The 21,873-nt window shown below is 40.0% G+C and overlaps 2 long non-coding RNA genes across 2 annotated transcripts; both read right to left on the reverse strand.

Annotated features, from left to right (window-relative positions):
• Positions 1-3,127: 3,127 nt before the first annotated feature.
• LOC119721095 lies at positions 3,128-4,896 on the reverse strand. The gene is made up of 2 exons (XR_005270147.1): positions 4,106-4,896; positions 3,128-3,919 (listed from the first exon to the last, which is right to left on the reverse strand). It is a non-coding gene; the product is annotated as an uncharacterized LOC119721095 (long non-coding RNA).
• A 4,266-nt stretch (positions 4,897-9,162) lies between these two features.
• Positions 9,163-13,238, reverse strand: LOC119720061. The gene is made up of 3 exons (XR_005270050.1): positions 13,173-13,238; positions 11,275-11,340; positions 9,163-9,773 (listed from the first exon to the last, which is right to left on the reverse strand). It is a non-coding gene; the product is annotated as an uncharacterized LOC119720061 (long non-coding RNA).
• Positions 13,239-21,873: the final 8,635 nt, after the last annotated feature.

The raw sequence follows: 21,873 nt of genomic DNA on the forward strand, positions 1-21,873 counted from the left end.
CATACTGTTCGACACCCTGGGGACGAGTTTGGGTTTGAATCTTATTATCCCAACAAATTAGAGTCGCTGACTCGAACAGAAACACGAAACCACTGTTTCTTCTTCCAGGGTTTATTTTTCCAATTTCTTCTAGCCTTGTCCAAGATCCAAAACATGTTATTTAGTTCCCAGGCGTTTCCCCAAATAACAACTTCCTCGGCCTCCTAAAGTGCCGGCCACCTGTGGCCTGACCCGGTGACCTCTGCCCGTTTGAATGATGCACATTTTATTTTTAGAACTTGGTACGTCGGACTGACTGGTTGTGTTAGTTAGCGCCCTCTATTGATTATTTTTGCTTCGTAAAAATATAGGCCCCTCAAAATAATTTCACCACAGTTCCAGAAAGGCGGCAAATAAGCCCCCCCCCCCCCCCCCCCCCGTCAGTCACTTTGTCACGAAGGCTCGAGAGATGTTGTCGATATGAGCGTGCTATCCAGCTTCACTCTCAGATCTGTTGGTGTTGCTTGGAAGGCGAGGCATCTGTTGTTGATAGATGATGTTGATGTTCGGCTCACGCTTGGCCTCCACGTTGTTCAAGTGGAAAGATGCAGACATGATCTTGCCTTCACTTAGTTTCAGTGCTAAAAGTAGGTGGTGGGAGTGTGCATGTCCTTGCTGAGTGCGTCCTCAGATGATAAGGTTCGATAGTCCGAATACGGTAGGGTTCGATAGTCCGAATTGACAATAAGGTTCGATAGTCCGAATTGAGAATAAGGTTCAATAGTCCGAATGGGCAATACGGTTCGTTAGTCTGACTGTTCGGACTATCGGACCTTACTGTTGATTCGGACTATCGGACCTTAGTGTTGTCGATTCGGACTATATCGGACCTTATTGTCGATTCGGACTATCGGACCTTATAGTCTTTTTCGGACTATCGGACCTTATTGTCAATTCGGAATAATGAACCTTCGGACTATCGAACCTTTTTTTCGTTTCGGACTATAAAACCTTCGGACTAATTAACCTTATTCTAAATTCGGACTACCGAACCTTCGGATAAATGAACCTTCGGACTAATGAACCTTCGGATTAATGAACCTTCGGACTATTGCATCAAATGTTCGGATTAACCAACCTTATTTCATTTGCGGACTCACGAACCCCCTCTTACGGACATTTTGTGCATTCGGACTATCGAACCGTCGGACTAAAGAAACTTCGGACTCTGGTGGCCCCCGGTATAAGGTAGGTTCAGGAGTAGGGGGCTAGGACAGAGCCTTGGGGGACGCCATTTTTCAGCTGGCGTGGTCTACTCAGTTGTCCATTGTAGGCTGTTCTACGGCACGCAAACCTAATTATTGTCCTTATTATTGTAATTTGTGAACAATAATTAATTAAAGGAACATTAATCAACGATTGTAGACTTGTCTCCAGTCTCCTAACCTGCCTTTTTTTTCTTTCAATAGTTATTCACATTCGAATGAGACATCTTTCTAAACAATTAGCCAATTGTTAGCTTGAAAAAAATCTTAAAATTCGAAATATTTGCGGCCCAACTACACTACTCAAAGGCCGGATCTGATTTTCTACGGAAGGGCAATAGGGAAAAAACATTTTGGGTTGCAGACAACCAACGCAGAAAAGTCAAGTTTTTTGGAATAAAACACTCAAAGTTCAGAATTCGTTGGGAAAAAGCTAAAATGTTGATGTAGAGCACAAACAGAGCATCTTCAAGACAGATGATTCGTTCCCGTTATAAGAAGCAAAGCACTCTTCATCTCTTGACAAGATTCTGAAAAAGCTGCTAACAGATACTACAATACAACTGATTTTATGGGACCAGTGGCGTTGTTGTACAGGATCAGAATAGGTCTATGATATAATGGAGGCTCTCAGGAACACGAGTTCGGTGCACTTATTGCGATGGCCTTCAATGCATACAGCAGCAAAAACTAGAAAGTACTCAGAGAGCGCAAACCTGTGCCAATGCTAAACAATTCCTCGCCATATTGCCAGTACACCCCCCCCCAAAAAAAACCCCGCATAAACGGTGAAGAATCCTTTGAACAAATGCTAGATCCAGACTTCCAAAATCTAATCGATTTGTACTTTTACCAAGGACCACCCCTACAAACATGTTCATGCTATTACTTGTCATAAATGGCATACTTTCGTACACATTGTCACTGTTTTGGGCCAATAAAGAGTATGACTGGATTGCTAAGGAATTTCTGTCATGATTAGTCATTATTTGAGCGACAGGTGCTCTGTATTTTTTGAGTTAGAAAACAAAGTATTTGGGGAGAATTTCTATTTTGGTTGAGTGTATTATTACATGACACGCTAAAGCGTTCTCCAGATAATTTATTTTGGGCGATTAAGCTTCTCCGTGTGCAGATGGCTTGGTTTATGTTAAAATGACGTCACAATTACGACCCGGACAGGCAGAAATGTCGAGAAAAGTAAGAGGTCAAATAAAACAACTCTACACATCCCCTGTCCATCCATCCTAATGTATGCTTCATCTTTAATATTGGGGTGGTTCAGCCTCGATCCATATGGTGGCAACGGTACCTGCCAAAGGACCGGATTTTCGTCTGTAAACACCGCTTGGACTGTCTTTTGATGATCGGCGTTCCAAGAATGGCCCGTTTTTGCGGCATATACAGAAAACTCCCACACGACCGTCAGGCTAGGCAAACTCACCACACGACCACAGCCACGGCAACATGCATTGTACGTACTCCACGTACGTCAGTGAAATATGACACCAGTGTCAACTTGGTCTGAGCGTGCGCACATAAATTATGATAATGGCCACCCGAAATCCCGCGGGAGAACGCTGTACGCACGCGTTTGTGACGTCACTACGCAAAAACGCGCACGAACTTTCCACGCGTAAAAACGAACCTCAAAGTCCTGCTTTATCATTCCAAAAATGTTTTTTTCCAGCAAATTTGCCTTGGCTGACCTAGTAGTCCATTAATTATTGTAATTTTTCCATTTTATGAGAACTGAGCTAATATTTTTTGCACTCGACCAGAAGTTGATCTCGTTCGCGTATTTCACGCTTTTCATGAGAAGCTTGCGTGTAATTGTATAGGGAACTTACCTGCGTGCTAAAGCATAGGCAGATTCACGAGTGTTTAAGCAGTTCCGTGAAATTTTTTATTGTTGCACCTGGTAGACTGTTAAATTACAAGATAATCCTTTTTTTATGAAAAGTAGCAATGGTATTCAGTAGACCTATTCCTCATTTAAATTATTATAATTATTTCATTGAATTTTCTCTTTCCATCCCTTTCTTTTTGAAAGCCCTAGTTTCAATTTCAGTTTTAAACACCGACCAGTTTTAGTGTTTTGCTTTTTGTTCTTTCAACAAAATAATTTGTAAAAAAAAACACTTTTATTCGAAAATCACTAGAATGAAAAATTAAATCCTTGCTGCAATCCTAATTTCGAATCCAATATAACAGCCGATGTTACTAGACCCAAGCATTTTTGTCTTATAACCATACTGCAATTTTTGTTCACTACATGTATACTGCAATATCAATTTAATCAGGAGATATTTTGTCTTAATAAACAATTAAAGTCTCTAGTTTCGCATTGGCTTGATGATACATGTACTTGGTTGTCAGCAGAAGCCATGTAATTCTATTCTAAGACTAAGTCGGTAAACTTACTTTTGATTTCTTCTGACTACTTCTGAGTACATTTGTTAATGGTTACATTTCTGTTTAATGCATGTCTAGTCTCCATTATTAAAATAATTAAAAATCTTTAAAGTATATTAAATAAAAGGATTTTTTTAATTCAGTTCAAGTCTGGCCATAGTTTTATTCTTCACAGAGTTCTTCATCATGTCTCGTAATGTAGATTCCAAGGTCTGCATCGTCATCAGAAGGAACGACAATCAAAACATCTCCATTTACAGCTGCAAAAAAAATGGAAAAGGAAATAAAGCAAGATTAAAAAATGCAAAACGCAACATTAAAAAGTCTAAAAAATATATGACACAAAAATATATTGGAAGAAGGAATAGCCAAGTCATAATCACAAAATTTAATTTGAAATTGAACCAGTTTTCATATTTAATGCACATAACCAAATCCCTGTTTACCCGCATATTACACCCAAAACTCGACTCCAAAGCGGTGCCTGTCACAAGCGATGTTTGTGGTGGGGTTTCGAGCTCAAATTCCCGGCACGGGTGGCCAGCGACGACCGCGTGATGCCGCCGAATGGTGTCAGATTTCTTCCCACGAGCATGACGAGTGCGGGCATGCAATGCCTGCCATGTCCTTTATAACGTGGTGTGAATGGAGATCGAAGGTTTCTTGACTTCGACGAGACATAAGCAGTACAGAATCTTCGTTTTTGCTGCAAGATTCAGCATTTTGGAACTCGTTAAGCAGCTTCCCAGTGTGCATTTCTTGATGCTCAACGCGTGTCACATGCGTTTTCAAGCCGAAATGTCGCCAAAAATGTGATATTCAAGGACGAAAATTCACGGAAAAAAAAATATTAGCTCGGTTCCCACATAGAAAACAATGAAGATTACACCCTCGTTCACTACTTTTCAGAAGTTAAAATTCCGTAAAAAAAACACTTTTAGAAATATGCCCTTTTTTGATGAGATATCAAGAAAAAAGTTAAATTTTCATGCAAAATCATCCCAAAATTCAAACTTGGATAAAATTAGTTTACAAAATGATATTTTCATAATTTAAAAAGTATTTATCATTTTGATGAAGCCTCCTTACCAACCGGGGTGCTTAGAAACCGTCAGAGGCGATGTCATCGCTGATATGGGGTGGTTTAATTGGTGAGTTTTCGCGCTGATAAATAAATGAATATTCATGAACCGATAATTAGGAGCACGTACGCGCGCGTACGCCCGCCATTTTTAAAAAAATACGCGCACGCGCAAACCGTTTTGCGCGGAATAAGATACGTGACTCATGTGCTGTACATACACCCGCGATACGCGTCGAGTGCACATAACCACCGAACAGAACTATATTGTGCGCTGCACGCATGGCAGACATACAATGTTTGCGGCGGGGTGCTCCAGCGCAGCACGCATCGACTTGCAACACGGCACATCGCAATACCAGAAAGCCATCGATGATCAGAATCAGCCTCCCAGTGCCGAAACAAAAACTCCTTGATTGGCATGACCTCTCGTGCACATCTGCACTCCTGTCATTCACCGGCGCTGCACCTAATTCGTGAAGACGGCGCCAGCAGCATAGCAACGCAAGAAAAACCACACCTTCCCAGTCGACAGTGTGTGTCATCACTGCACTCCAAGAGCACCGCCTATCCTACCAGCGACCTCGCCGGATAATTCTTCCAACTGGTACGTACGTGCATTCAGATGACCCGATTATAGCAGTACTACCCCAATCAATTACACAGCAAAAAAACTGAACGGGTGTCACAATTCACTTTGTACATGTTGTAAGTTATATCAGTTTGAACTATCGCTGTTTAATACGTCTGTATATAAAGTTGTCAGAGTTGTATAGACTTAAGGTTTTTTGAATTATTATAAAGCCATTCTCCTCTGCGTGCAACGCGACAGTGTAAATCTGATTTCGATGCCAAATTTTGCACGGACAACACTAATGACTTAGTTAAAGTTGAGTATGTAACAACACTGCACATACTTAATCATTGTAGTCAAAGCAACAGCAAGCTAGATCACCCTGTCTGTCATACTCTGCATACTAAAATGTGCTATAGCTGTAGCCGAAACCAAGCAACATGGCCTGATATCCTGAAATGAACTGGCACTGCTAGGCTAAAGACTTGGCGGAAGAATTAATCTTTTTGAAACACTTGATCCTGTGAACGCAGGACAACTATATTGGCCAGCCAGAAAAGGTGACAATAAAGACCAAGATTGCTGTTGACACAGAGGGTTTAAGACGCCGTATTGCGTTCAACCTATTACAAGAAGACCTTGCAAAGCCAGATAAACTGTGGGCACTTTTTAAAGACCAGTTGTGGATCAAATGTAAATGTCCGTATCAATAGGCTTGAACTTATGCGTTACTGACAAAAACAAAATGAAAACGCTTGACGAATTTGCCAATGGGTTTAGGGATATTAGGCCAATCATTGCAACGTGTTGCTGGCAGAACTCAATGAACGAGTAGTTGAGCTAGTTATTGCATCTACACCACTAGAGCCATTTCGTCAGAGCTTGCTTGAAAAGGCCCATGGCTGTAATTATGAAGCAATGCTCGAGTAGGGGTGCCGCCATGAGGCCATGGCTGCCAGTAACCAGTGCCTGCAGACACTCTCAAGCGAAACCACCGAGCAGGCTTCTTACTGTGACACGTGCAAAGTCTGCGGTAGCAAGGACACAATATTGCCGAAAAACCGAAACTCGGCGACGAGGGCGCTCTTAAAGCCAATCACATAGCAAGGGACGCCGACGGCCGCAGAGTGCATCCAGAAAGGCTAGTAATCGTAGCCTCTCCCATAGCGGAAGTGGTTCCAAAGACAGATACCTCACATGTAGCAGTAAGAACAAGAGTACCTTGAGGATGACCAAGCTGTAGTTGATTTGCCGTCCGAAACATTCAGCTCCACTACCTTATCAGTATCAGACATGTGCACAACAAGCAAGGACGAGGACCAGCCGAGGCCTTTACCAGACTAGATGACATATTGTGATCTGTCCCGATCGTCTCGGGCAACACCACCATCACGTTCATTGACAAAGGGAGAGTGCCAATACCTTACCAGTTCGCATCACGCGCCTAATATGAGACAAGTACAGAAACCAACTCTCCCCATCCAAACCAATCCTAAGGCATACATCCGAAATCACCTGCCACGGCTAGATATACCTTTGTGTTTACACGGAAAAGCAGAATGACTGGAGTCGTGAGATGTTATTTGTGGTAGACGAGACAGATCCTGTTATTGCTTGGCTCCCTAAAAGCACTGGCACACATGTCTCACAGCCTCAGGTACCGCCAGGGTCCCCACAAGAACCGAGGGATGATCCTAACACTCCGGTGAGGACAAAAAAGACCTGTGGGAACGGTACCCAATACAGTTTGACATACCCTGGGTAGGCGCACATTCGCCTACACCTCAAGCTAGATGCTGCGTTCACATCAAACCCAAATTACAAGCCGAGCTGAGCAAGAAGGAGAACAACTTGGTCGTAAGAAGGATCTCCCAACACTTGGACTGGTGCAGCTCGATTAACAACAGCTGTTCAAAAAAGACGGCTCACTCGGGCTGTGTCTCGATCCAAAGCAACTTCTGAAAACAGTGTCCATATAAGATCCCCTCTCGAAGAGCTTAATTCAGAATTTACACAGGCAAAGCAGGATATTGGTCCGTCCACCTTGTAAAGGAATTCAAGGAGCTGACTAAATTTAAAACACCATATGGCCGCTACTGCGCTCGTCGCCTACCTTTCGGCTTATCAGTGATGCAGGATTATAATGAATGGACCGCATCATAAAAAGCCAGGTGCCTGAATGTGTTGGAATCGCCGATGACGGTCGGATAGAGCGGGAGAATGACGAGTACCTCATTGCCCTGATGAAAAGCATCACTAAGAGAGGTCATCAGTTTCTAAATGGTGTGTATAATTAAATCTTTATTATGATCTACTCTGATCCGTCTTGTCGCTGGTAACTGGGTATGATGAAAGAGTCTTAACTGGGTAATATGAAAATAACATACCAAATGTTCCCTTATGACAATGCGGAATTTCATTGTTTGCTTGATATAACTGTTGTCAAAATTGAAGTTGCATTATCTCATACGGTAACCATAAAGCCATTATGGTGGTTGGCCGAGTTTAATAGTTTCCGAATCTGTATCCTTGATTCCTTTTAAAAAGTCTTGACATGTTGATCAAATACAGTATTAAAAGTGACTCCACAAGGAGGAGGCATCGTTTGAAATAACATTATATAATAACCTAGATGGCAAATTGCTAATTACCCAAGCGGCAATACTTTATACAATAACAACCCTCCCGATCATGATTATGTGAACACAATCAATGTCCACCACAGAAAAGCACTAAAACAACTGTGAAAACGTTTCAATGTTTAATTCAATAGCATTTATTAAAAGCAATTACATTAGATGCAACGTGATATAGTCAGAGGTGCCGATTGTTGTAGAGACAAATGGATTTCTTGAACCCAATGTTAGCTTCTTTGAAAATTTTAAAGCAAGAACTATTGCCAAACCAACATGTAAATGGACAAAGTACAATACAACAACGCGCACAAAATGTTAAAGCTGCTTTGCCTGAATATCACTTGTACTTAATACATCAAACTAGTTCTAAAATAAGACAGCCTGCTCTGAAAATGGTTCATGCTATTAATCTACTAGTACTAGGATGATTTATTTGGATTTTTTTCTGGGCCGGGAGAAGGGCACATGGTGTTCCCATTTTTGTTTTCATATTTGACAGCCGACTTTCGTAAATTTTTGCAGGAATGTTGGTTGGCTGATAATCTACGAGGTGATTTCGTTTGGTTGCGCCTCAGTGACAAAAAGAGGACGTTTTACTGTCTTGTGCCCATTCTTGGTCTTAAACAGTACGTATATGGAATAATTTAAACAATCAAACGTTTTTTATATCAAGGTTGCTTAAAATCATTCTTTTGGTCAATAGGCATCCGATTACACAACTTTTGGCATGCAAATATACCGCTAGAGGACGCTATACCCATATGGAGGCAACATCGTCATTTGTTGTAAATTTGATTTGGCTCTGATGAAATACCTGCATTGCTTAATATTTAACCATGCAAGAACTGTATAAAAGAAGTACCACCCAAAAAGAGTGGGAAGAATAAGAAACTTTTGCATAAACTGTGAAAATTAAAACGGTTTTTCGTGCCAATGGCGGCGATAATGGATTCCATGCATGCATTGCAGTTGGTCACGTGACCATGGTATTTAGTCTAAAGTGGATAGTTGGTTCGGGCACAGAAATGGTTTACTTACAAATGCTTATTTCCATGTTTTTATAAAAAAAAATTTGGCATGCACAATATTCATCACCGATGAAGGTAAGGAAAAGTCACTAAAATGTCATGCCGATCAATTTAATCGTTCTAGAGCTAGAGCTAAGAAGGTTGTTGGGGGGGGGGACACATGCACTCTATACCCCCCCCCCCCCGGTCCGATAGGGTTAAACAAAGCAATACAGTTATATGTTTGATGGATTTTCATTTGATGGATTAACAGAAAAAGAATAAAGCAAAGGCTCTCCTAACTTTTAAGAATCAAACTAAATCCAACTATTTCGAAGTGAGCATTATCTATTGTCATCCCTGAATGTGTTAATCAGAATGTTAATAGCTATTATTTAGACAAGGACGTTGAGCGCCCGTCTCTATCTAAGTGTTGAAGGACCTCAAGCAATTTAAAAAACAATCAAAATTGGCATTTCGCCGCGGAGACTCACCATCTCTTACTGTCTCACAGCGGCGAGTTTCTATCGCTGAAAAAGTGACTCTCCGTGGCGACCTTCTTTCTCGCCGCGGCGAGATATTAAGTTGCCGCGGCTAGATAGTAGGTCAAAGCGGCGAAATACTAATTATGATTTTGTTTTTAATTAGTTTGGCCCCTTCTACGGTTTCGTATTTTCGTTATTAAAACTAAGAGTGATTGATAAAAATCTCGGGATGTTATCCTGGAATTAGATTGATACTAATTGAAACTCAGCTCTCCTGCATTCGCTTCTTTCGGCTCCATATAATAACTGATTTCAAAGAGCTGAATTCAATCTGAAATAAAAGGTATAGGAAAAATTACCATTTAAATATCATACAACGGGTTTACAGGCGATGAACCACCTCCACCCGTAGGAATCATGCGGAAACTCAAACATTCGTCACAGGTATGTTGAAATTAAGCTGATAACTTTGATCAGTTAAATGCTAGGCTCCGCGCGCGATGATCACGATTTGTTATTTTAAAAGGTCATCTTCAGTCGCTACGCCACAACTTACTCAATCTGAAATGATCTGAAATCTGCAAGTAACGCCATAGTTTGTTGCGCCAGTCGCAGAGTTTCTCACCATGAAACTGTCGTGGAATATGTCATGCACGCATGTGCGTTCCTTCCTGACGTTAAGATCGCGCAAGGCATGATGGAAAAACAACATGGCGCAGCGAGAGCATACGCACCATGGAAACTTACGCAACTAAGGGCCCTGTCACACTTCTGCGTATCCTAATTCCTTATGAGTTGCGCATTGACTTTTTTTTCATACGCAGTCGTACGCACAATACGCACCTCATATGCATCTCTATCGTTTTATGTAAGTTTTATGTACGCAGGTATACGTATGGTACGGCCAAGTACGCTGGATAGTTTTGGGCATGCGCAAAACTACGCTGCGTACGCTGTTACGCAGGTCATAAGTTATCAATACGCAGCGCATCGGTCCCGCGTCGGTCGAGCGCGGTACGAGTACGCTATGTGTTCGTGAGGGATAAGCCGTTCATGCGCGGCAATACGCTGACCTCCTATATTGGACGTATACATAGCGACGTATTGCACGAATTAGTATCGCTCGTCCTGCGAGCGGGCAGCGCATTCTACTTATTCGTAACTTATGAGAAACGCACAGATGGCGAACTTGCGCACTGCATACGCAACTCATACGCATCTCATAAGCAGTGGATGCGCTGAATTCGTTACTTGTTCGCTAGATGTGCGTCGCACATATGTCAAAGTAATCAAAAAATTTCGACGTTTTTGATAGTACGGCTGCGTATTGAAAATTGTTGATAAGGAACTCATAAGGAATTGGGATACGCAAAAGTGTGACAGGTGCTTTACGCAGTGAATTGTGAAGGTATGCCATTGCGTAAAGTTTCATGAAATGGGCTCCGCCTGGTTATTTACTTGGATATATATTGAATTCATCCAACTCAAGTATTACTGCTTTGCATTCGCTGTTGCGCATGCGTCTGATTTGCATATTTTTCGCTCATTTAATTAGATCACGCCCCATTCCTTTTCGTTTTCTGTACTCTCAAGGTACCGGTACGGCCTTGGTGCACGGACAGGTAACGTGTGGAGATGGCTATACGTAAGACCATACTCGGCTGCAGTGGGTTGTTCCACTTTGTACTTGTTATATGTGCAATAAGTTTAATAATCGAAAGACTGACGATTGTAAAAAGGCGAATTGTTTCTGATTTAAAGGGGGATTATAAAATGCAACCAACCATCGGTATTTATTTCATGGCATTAATTTGTGAGTTCTTTAAGAATACCTGAAGTGGAATCTCCAGACTAAGGTTTTTGTGAATCTGGGGCCTTGTTTCCACCTCCAGTAGCACCTGTATCATGGAAACAAAGAACAAGTATACAAACAGAATCGAATGACCATCATGAATCGAACACCAAGTGAATTGCTAGAATCGCCCAAACACTTGACTACTTCAATTTGGCATTTGAAAACCGTATAGAAATATTCCTCGCTCCTCCTTTATTCACCCCCTCGGGAGCTTTTGTTGGTATACACTTTAAACTTTCAACACATATCGACTCTGACCTGAGGTGTGCATGCTACTCTGTCATCGGGTATGAAATGACTACAGATTTTAGTTCACAAAATGACAATTTGTATTATCTATAAGTCATGATGAATCATTTTTGTCGTGTACATGGAGTTGCTTGACCTTGACCTACGGTGGTACCGGAATTGCAATGAGGATTGAATATCACTTGAAAACGGAAGGATTTGTTTGTTCATTTATATAAATTATGCAAAGGATTAGTGAGGAATGCAAAAGACAGAAATTGGCTTTGTGAAGTCATAACTCGAAAGGGTGCCCTTTAGTGGCACCTGAAAGATATTTGAGACTTTAGAATTTAAAACTAATTCGTCAGAATTTACAAAATTGGCCGTAGATATTGTCTTTGAACAACCGCAAATGCCTTTGCGTGGTTTCCAAATCATGACATCATCAGACTAGTCGGGTTCGCTATGTTAAGAAATTAGCAAACATACATTTTTAGAATCTTCATAGCAAGGAGAATCGGAAAATCAATGTTGGCATTTGCGAAGAAACCTGCATGGCGGCCATCTTGGATTTTCAAAATGGCCGCCTTGAAATACATTATTTGCGCTGTTTTTGGCTTCTAGTCAACAAAAAAATAATAGTTTAAAAGGGTAATCATATGTTTTCTGGGTCAAGGAATCTACTAAAAGCCTTACAATAGTGCTCAGGATTATAGTGAACAAAAAAAGTAAGCAAAAACCATTTTCCTTATATTTGTAATATATGCCAATCGTATACGCCACTGAGTGGAACAATAATATTCCGCTTACATTTTCTGATCTACAAACTCCTTATCTTACAGGATACAATTATAGAAAGTTTTTGTAGGGAGAATTTGAAAATGATATATTGTCCTTATTTTATTATACAAAGCCATCATTTGATCCGTTATGAAGTTGCTCGTAGCACAAATAATGATGCCATCTACAATGTTCATCGAACCGGAAGTTAGGTGTTATCGATAGATACATTCGTTGTAATCTTTATTATTTTCTGATCAGAAGTTCTTTTCACTTAATGATGAAGATGTATGCCGTCTGAACTAAATCAATATTTCTACAATATTTTTAACTGATGACGTTATCAAACCGGAACTGACAGATACGTGAAATAAAATGTGTAATGATGTTAATCAGACCCAAAGAAATGCACTGTTTTCAAATTAAAGCACACGGTTTCGCTTGAAAAGGCAGCATGTCTTGATTTTTTTTTTTCTGTTCTGGCATAAAAAAAAATATTCACATCTTCATGTCCAACGAAATTGCCTACCCGATCACCATGCGTTTGTAGCTCAACAAACGCAAATCTATAGTTATGAATTAGTAGTTCTAATTGCCCTGTGGACAATTCCAGTGTTTAAAGGAAGGAAATGTTATGTCCAAGATGGAGCCAACTAACCACGATATCTAATTATTAGTTCAGAGAAATTATCCAACACTCTGTAAAATTTTGTAATTTGATTGACCATTACTAGATACCGGATACATATTATTTGAAAATACAATAAAGCTCTGTCACAGACATTTAACAATGATGAAATATCGCCCCCATCCCTTAGTGGTATATAAAAAAAAAAGGCCCGAAAGAAACTTAAAATTCGTATTTACCTGTAGGCGGCGGAGCGTTAGTGACATTGAAGGTAACTTGACTTGACCCAACAATGGTAGGGTTGTAAGTACCCTTAACAGTGTCGATGTTTGTGACATGCGCACCTGTTGATATTAATTCATAACGTATGCTCATTGATATTTCTAAAACAATTCTGTGTTTTAATTTGCTCAAAATCATGTTAGTGGAGGTTACTAATTTGCTAATTATCAAATATCGAAGTGAGAGGGCAGATACCTGTTCGAAAGCCATGGGAACAACGTTGAGTCTTGACACTTTGATCAAGTTAAAACACATAGATGTGTACGAGATTTCTCCCAAGATGACGCTATTGTGACAACTATACGATTGAAAAGCTTTATGCACTCAGCTTAGTCTGAGGTAGTACAACACTCATTGGTATTGTTTGTTTTCGTGCTACAGATTATGTACTTGTACTCGTTGCGGCTGTGAAGTGCTGATGCCTTCAAGTCACATAAAAATAACAAAAAGGCAAGTTCCGCTTCTCTGAACCCCCCCCCCCGCAAGTGTCATCAGTATACTCCAAAAGAGGTCGTAGTTCGATCTTCTTTCTTGGATCCTCGGCATTACTCACCTGTTGGTGCCTGGGGTGCCTTGGGCTCCTCTTTTTTCTTGTCATCGTCCGTCTGCCCCTTCTCACAATGTCCACTCATGGTTCTTTTTTTAATTACTCCTTAACAAGCCCTGCAAGTAAATGTAAAACATTTTACTCTTTGTATACATTTTCAACCAAAAACCACTGGAAGACAAACAGAATGAGCAAAACTGCTATGCGTAAGCAAATACAAAACCATATTAGCACCAAAAAAAAGAGCTCTTGGACTCCCCAAAACCTGCATTTTGTATAAAGCAGACGTATTCATTATGCAAAGTAATAAAAAACCAAGTTTCTCGTCCCCGCCCGCTTCCTTTTTCGAGGCCGCCTGGATTTTTTTATTATTTTTGAAAAATGCAGTAAAAACACTGAAAAAGTCCACAAATTCATCGGAAAATAAAATACTTGCGAAATTTTTGAGTCGAAGTTTTCAGTATAGACTCTGTCGGTCACTTTGAACACCACATAATATCTACGTGTGATCACTACCCCTGCGACAGTGCAAGCATGGCGAGTTCACAACAACTCACCCATTTGGTTCCCAGACCAAAATATTCTGACTATTCGTGATGAATCTACGCGCCCATGGAGTCGAGGCTGATACGTGAGCATCAGGAATAATTGTCAGGTCTATGGAACCAGACTACGTACATGTATGTCTATTGGTAGTTTTAGAATACAGTCGTTTGAAAATTCAACCGTAATCTGTCTGCCGTACTGTATGCGGTAAATGCTGACTTCAAAGCCAGAATGGAACCGGTATGAGACTAGCTCACGCTGGAGCATGTGTTTAAAGAATTTGCTCGCGACTTTTGGCGGTTAAAGCAAATGCACCCACATACAGTCTACTGGAAGTTATAAATTGTTTCCGTAATCCACAAACCTACTTCGATTGGAAGTCAGTTGGTATGTGTTTATTTAAAAGTGTTTGGGTATGGTACGCGTACATAGAAAATAATTATTCGAATACGGTAAAAAAAAATATGAGGTTTGAATGGTACAGAATCGATTTTAACCAAAATACAGTCAATAATTGTGGTAATTGTATTTACACAAATTCCATGAGGCTGTGATTATTTTGATCCCGCTCATCGATATAAAAAAAATACTGAACAAACAACTATATGCGTCCTGGTACATAAATGCATTTGGGATTTCCCAACGTGTAGTCGACTATTGTGAAAGGCAAACAAAGATCCACAAAGGTCAACAGGTGCATGGTATTCGACGATATTCAAATGCTCATGCCATGATAAGTGTCCTTTTTGGTTGTGTACTTGATAAGTTCAAAACGTGTTTTTTATTCCAATTTATGACACATTTGACTGGCTGGGTTAAGCACACAATAGTAGGTTGCGTACATGTCTTGATACGCTCTAGCAGGATTGGGGGGCAAAGTTCTTCTGTACGTACTTTGCGTGAACAGTTGGCTAATTGTTCATGATACACGGAATGGTTGTCGTTTGCCAAACTGCTCGTTAAGCACAGTATGTTTTCATGAAATATATACCTGCCTAACATTTTAAATGTTGGCGTTGGATGAAGTAAAAATAAACACGGTAGGCACTCGCACAAATAATTATAATTTTGAGTCGTTGACATAAACAAACAAACAAGCATATTATAAAAGCCATAGGTCTATTTGCTTATAAAACCACGATATTAATTGTAATATCTGTAGTGATAAAATCATGCTGTCTGTCAATATCAACATCTAGATTAAAGGGAATGTACATCTGTTCAATGGTTTTTGCTGTAATTTTCAGAAATGAACTATTTGAGAGGTTAGTATAATAGATCAAATATTATTACACTGACATTTTTGATGTTTGGTGTTCGAAAAGGTTGGAAAAACCAAGAAAAACAAAAATGTTCAAGTAGTCTGGTTCCCTGACTTCACAAAAGATAAAATGGATCAATTTATAGATGATGGAAAATTGTAAGGCAAGGGAACCAGTCTAGCTGGCCTGCACCCATTCATGAACATGTAACCGTAAACAAAATTTGGACTGAAAAAATGGTAAATTTGGAGTAAATTTGGAGCAGTAGTTGAAAAATAGTTAGGTTTTTCCAACGCTGGTCGGCCGACCACCGTTGGAAATGTTTACAAAAATACAATTTTCTTGAAGATGACTTCACACCAGGTGCTTTAATTTTACAAGATGCTTGAGACTGTCATTTACCAACATCCTAGTAAGGTATTTCGTAAAAACTTGGTAGTTTTATTTCTCGATGTTTGCAAATGTTGTATATTCCCTTTAAGAAATGTGTTTATTTGTTTATTGTTTCCTTGTGCATGCGAATGCTTAGAAAGCTTAATTGGTTGCCTAACGGTATAGCTAATAAATCCATTTCGAGAGCTTTAATTGCATCATGTTTTGGTTTTCCTTAGAAAAAATATATACATGTTATTGTTGCGTGTATACACAAGTGCTGCTCTTGAAAGAATATTTCTTCAGCCTAGAATGATGGGGGGGGGACACTTGTGCTAGTTATTACAAATATATACATCTTGCGCCCTACTTTCATTATTATTACTTGGCTTTACGAAAAAAATCTGCGTTCGAACGAAAAAAATCTGCGTTCGAACGAAAAAAAATCTGCTTTCGAACGAAAAAAATCTGCGTTCGAACGAAAAAAAATCTGCGTTCGAACGAAAAAAATCTGCGTTCGAACGAAAAAAATCTGCGTTCGAACGAAAAAAATCTGCGTTCGAACGAAAAAAATCTGCGTTCGAACGAAAAAAATCTGCGTTCGAACGAAAATAATCTGCGTTCGAAAGAAAAAAATCTGCGTTCGAACGAAAAAAATCTGCGTTCGAACGAAAAAAAATCTGCGTTCGAACGAAAAAAATCTGCGTTCGAACGAAAAAAATCTGCGTTCGAACGAAAAAAATCTGCGTTCGAACGAAAAAAATCTGCGTTCGAACGAAAAAGTTGTTTGCTGTTTGCTGTAAGCTGTTTGCCCTCCCTGTGCTGCCCCACCACTTATGTGGGTGATTTGGTCATGTTTTTTTCAGGTCCAACATGCATGACATATGTGCCCAATGTAGGTCCGTGGCCCAAGTACAGGAATTTCAATAACTGGTCTAAAAGCAGTCTATGAGCTTTTAAACGGTCTTACTAGTTGGTCATGACGTTTGACCATTGCAATGAAGATCTAGCTAATTGTCATTCTTTTTTTAAGAGTCCCTATCCTGTTACAATACTAGCTACAACACACACCCCCCCTCCCCCACCCCATCAGTCCCACCCATTATGCTATGCTGAGGCAACACACTTATGAGATATTTTAAAAAGTAATTTGCCTTTTTGGTTTCTTTTTATAAAGTGAGGCAAGTTTAAAAACAAATAATTAAAGAAGGCTATATAATTATCTTTCAAATTTTTCAGGTAAAAAAATATAACTGGTCGTCATTGTGATTTTCAGAAATTTGTCTATCCACAAATCCTTTACAGTATAAATTTTCATTCCTAATCCTTGTAATAGTTCCAAACTTTAGAAGCGACTGACATGTATATATTGTTTGATCATTTCTGGCTTTCAATAAGCCTATTTTACTAGTCTAACACTTGTACATGTACATGTACTTTCTGCTTCCTCACTTTCAGATACGGGATTCACTAATTAGCTGATTCCTACTCATACTCATAGCAATTGACAAACATGTCGGGCTATTCTGATAGCCATGGCTAGCCCGACATGTTTTTTGGTGGCCCATGGATAACCAGTTAAATGTGGAGAAACTGTTGCACTTACAAGAGCATGATATGAGTCACATCATGATTGATACGTTTTACATGTTTGGTACAACAGTTTTCAGGGCAAAGAATGTTTGGACCCACAAAAATCACCCACATAAGTGGTGGGCAGCTTACAGCAAACAGCTTTTTCGTTCGAACGCAGATTTTTTGCGTTCGAACGCAGATTTTTTTTGTTCGAACGCAGATTTTTTTTCGTTCGAACGCAGATTTTTTGCGTTCGAAAGCAGATTTTTTGCGTTCGAACGCAGATTTTTTGCGTTCGAACGCAGATTTTTTGCGTTCGAACGCAGATTTTTTGCGTTCGAAAGCAGATTTTTTGCGTTCGAACGCAGATTTTCTGCGTTCGAACGCAGATTTTTTTCATTCTTACGATGGATTTTTTCAATTTTTTTTTCACCTATGTCCCTTTAAAAGCTCCGTAGATATTGCTACAACGTGGGGCAAGTAGTTTCATTTAAAAAGAACCGCTGCATTGTTTTTAATAGAACTATTACCAAGTTGTATGTAAAAGTGTTGTATTGCAACAGCAAAATATTCACAAGTCAAATTTAGCATCAAGTATTTCGGCTTCATCTTTTTTTGTCCTTTTGAAATCCAGTGATTAGGCCAACTTCACCTGTATCAGATTTATTTTGGTTGCAGAGGCTTTCTTTTTGTATAACTACTTTTATGCTTCGAAACGTCCTGTCACAGGGATCGGTCCACGCTCAGATTATATTTAATATCTACACAGCCGACATGCCCGACACACCCTCCAAGAGTACCTGTACGTGGACGACTGTGCCTCTACTTCTCTAATCACTCTTTCAATTCTATCACCAATCACCAAGGTTGAACATGACCTGACCTCCTTCTGCAATTACTTCTGACTAAAAATGAGCCTCGAGAAAACGGTCTGCTCTTCAGCTTACTGACCGTTATGCCTAGAGAGAGATGAATGTCAATCTGAACGGACATTTAAAGTCCCTTAATTAAGTTGCCAGCCCATCCAGCAAACTAAACCTGCCGGCTGTACCCCTCACCTTGCATCCTTGGCAAAAACGAAGATATTCCTCCGATGCTTATGAGTGTGAAGTCTGTCAGTTTACGTTGGAAGGTACGGGCATTTCAAGCACTGATTGAAGAGCACAAAGCTGATGTGATCTGCATCACCAAAGCCCACTTAGACAGCTCTTCGGAATTCTGCCATATGAACTGTTTCCTAAGGCCTTTAACAATGTTTATTGGACCGAACACTTTCTGCTATTAAACATGAGTGCTTGCCTTCCTTGTCAAGAACAGGATACCGAGTCTGAAATTATTTGGGATCTAATTTTGCTCCAAGGCTCTAGACAGGGAAACTCTTCTGTTAGGCTGTTACTATCGCTTAAATTCGCTAACCCTGCCGTCTAGCGAACAGAAACATCCTGATTCACCATTGGAAAAGATTCCGCACAGATCTCTGAAGTGTGCCAAATATCATTTTAAGCGGTGAATACATTGCCAAATCTATCAGTTGAGGGAGGTGGGATACAGACTTCTACATCAGGCGATACCCATCTCATTGACATGTAAATAATGCACTTCTTAATTCAGCATGTTCTGGAACCATCACATAGGCCTATCACTGAAACTACAGCTAACACCTAAGATTTGTTGTTCAGTTCCATTCCAAGCAGTATTGTTCAAGTTAAGTTCTACACCCGAGGCGCCATTCTCGCAACAGGACCACTGCTAACGCGACTAAGCAGCGCCGTGGCATCTCTGTCACCATCCCTACCTGCATGATGTCGCGGATAAATATCAAATGTATCCTGGGCGATTACCGCATCCCAGTGTGCTTCAAACCAGCCGACACTCTCTGACAGAGACTGGTGCATCCCAAAGACAAGAGCACCAGACCGAAACAGAGCAACATTGTTTACGGCAAATGTGAAATGTTGAGAAGGAACCTGAAGCATTGCTCCAAATCGGCAAAAATATCAGCGTGTGATACTCGATCTTGTGCCTCAAATCCTGAGTATGCATCAACTGTATGTGATCGTTCGAGGCAACATCTTTAAAAAAAATCAGCTTGAAATGGTCAAGAGTCGTGCTGCCTGAGCATGCATTGCTTACAATTATACTAAAGGAATGCAATTTGATTAATAGCAGTGCAACAACTGACCTTTATGGTACTTTGTACGCTTTAACATATGTATTTTTGTCTTGGGGGAATTCCACGCCATTGGAATTACACGCCATTATGCCTGTGGGTTACGTAGACCTAAATTCATACTTTATTAATCCAGTTGAGTCATATTTATCGATTCACATTATGGTAAAGGTTTTAAAAACCAAATTTCATATCAAAAAAGTTAATTTGGAGGTCTGAAAACAGATATTTTTGGATGACTTACCTTTAGACGATGCGACAGCTCGACCAACAACTCACTTATAAAAAAGGTGTGTGAATAGTCAATCACGTGAGAAGAAAAAGTGCGCGCGCCCTCATTCGTTTTGTCAATTGGCGTAAATAACTTTATGACCAGGGGAGATGGGCCATTAAATTGTCCCCGCCATATTCGTTACGTGAAATAAAAATCTTTTAACTTTCCAGTATTCAAAATGAATTGAAATAGTTCTGAAACTTTAAAATACACCGTTTTAATGTAAAGTTAAGAGACGTAAAGCAAGCGTGCAAGTTTGCATCAACAGCGCCCCCTTTACTGTCATGTGGTGTCCAGCCCTGCCGCCCCCCGCCCGCTTTCTATAAGGCATGAAACTTTATACAGAATGTTTAGTGTGAGACATATATTTCCTGATATGGAGGCAGCGCAAACTTCCCCATTGAGAGGCGTGGCAGCCATTTTGCAAAATGGGGGGATATTACTCATTGTGACCATTACCACCTTTATAATTTTCGTTTGTGGTGGCCATTTTTGCATAATGTTTGCTAGCCGATGACCTAATCGGGTAGCATACGTCTTACGCACGGAGGCACTTTACCAATGTTTTGCCCGTGTTTTTGTTAAAATGCTATTCGGGGAATGAGTTGTTCCAGTTCAACCATAGACATCTAACGAAAACCTATACCCGCCTATTTTATTACATTGTTTAATTCTGGATGCAAAACGCTGTCACATGACCGCCATGTTACGCCAACACTATTGGATATCCTACATTGTGCGTTAACTTAATGGTCTGGAAATAAATACATGCTCATGTCAGGTCTAGGGGTTTAAAGAATGTCTGCTTCACCATTACGATTGTCTTGTAGTTGGGCTGGTAAGGTCAAATATCTGATACTATTGTGCACCTTTTGACTAAAGCATAAAACTTCGCATGTTTGTTCTCCGTAAAATGTTCAGATGTAGAGGCATTTCATATATGACCTCTGGTGATATTTGAAAGGTCAGTTACATTTATATACTCTACTTATAACAACTGTTCTTGGGAACACCACTTTCATATGACCCAAGTCCATGTCATAGGTCTTCAGGCCATGATGAAAATAATGATCAGATGTAGAAAAAATCGTATTCGACCTCTTTTGACTTTACAGAGGTCAATGACCTTTGTATACCGTATTTATCGTTATTTATATGATTAACTCTTCAAACCCCAACTTTTTCAAGACAAGCCTAACTATTAGGTGCTCCAGCTATGAAAGAGGTGCCCTTCAAGAATTGAACAAAATTTGTATGCCCTTTTTATAGATATTTATAAGATTTACTATTCAAAAGCCAACTTTTTCATGACTCGGGTCTAAAAGTTGGCTCTTCGTGCCATGAAAAGACTTTTCAGATGTGGGAACATCATATCTGAACTTTGGTATCCTTGGGGAGGACAATAAATGTGTATACCTTATTTGTGACTATTTATCATGTTCATTCGTCAAACGCCAATTGTTTGTGCCCCAGCTGAGTGCAAAAGAAAGGTATTGCACCTATTATTGTATGGTCATTTTATGAATTCCAACCACACACAAACAACTGGAGTGACATTTGACCTCCATTTCCCTGTTAGTATTGGTAGACGCAACATGCTGCGACTTGAATAGAAGACTTTGAGACTTTCTGTACAATGGAATATGTACAAGAGTCTAACAGTATTCACCCTTGTGTACTTATTACACTCTGTTGTATGTAGATGGACTTGAATAACCACATTTTAACCTTTTTACCAAGCCCACTGGTCACTGTTAGAGTATGATGCATGTCCAATGTACCACGTATTATTCTGTATCGCCTGTGTCCGCCCTTAAAAAGGGAAATGGAGATCAGAGGTCATGAAAGAATTGTTTTTGGGGTATAAATTCATGACATGCTGTGGAATATTAGTAAAAATACACTTCGTTTG

The sequence above is a fragment of the Patiria miniata genome, unplaced genomic scaffold (assembly GCF_015706575.1).
Source record: "Patiria miniata isolate m_02_andy unplaced genomic scaffold, ASM1570657v1 HiC_scaffold_9, whole genome shotgun sequence".
Lineage (NCBI taxonomy): Eukaryota > Metazoa > Echinodermata > Asteroidea > Valvatida > Asterinidae > Patiria > Patiria miniata.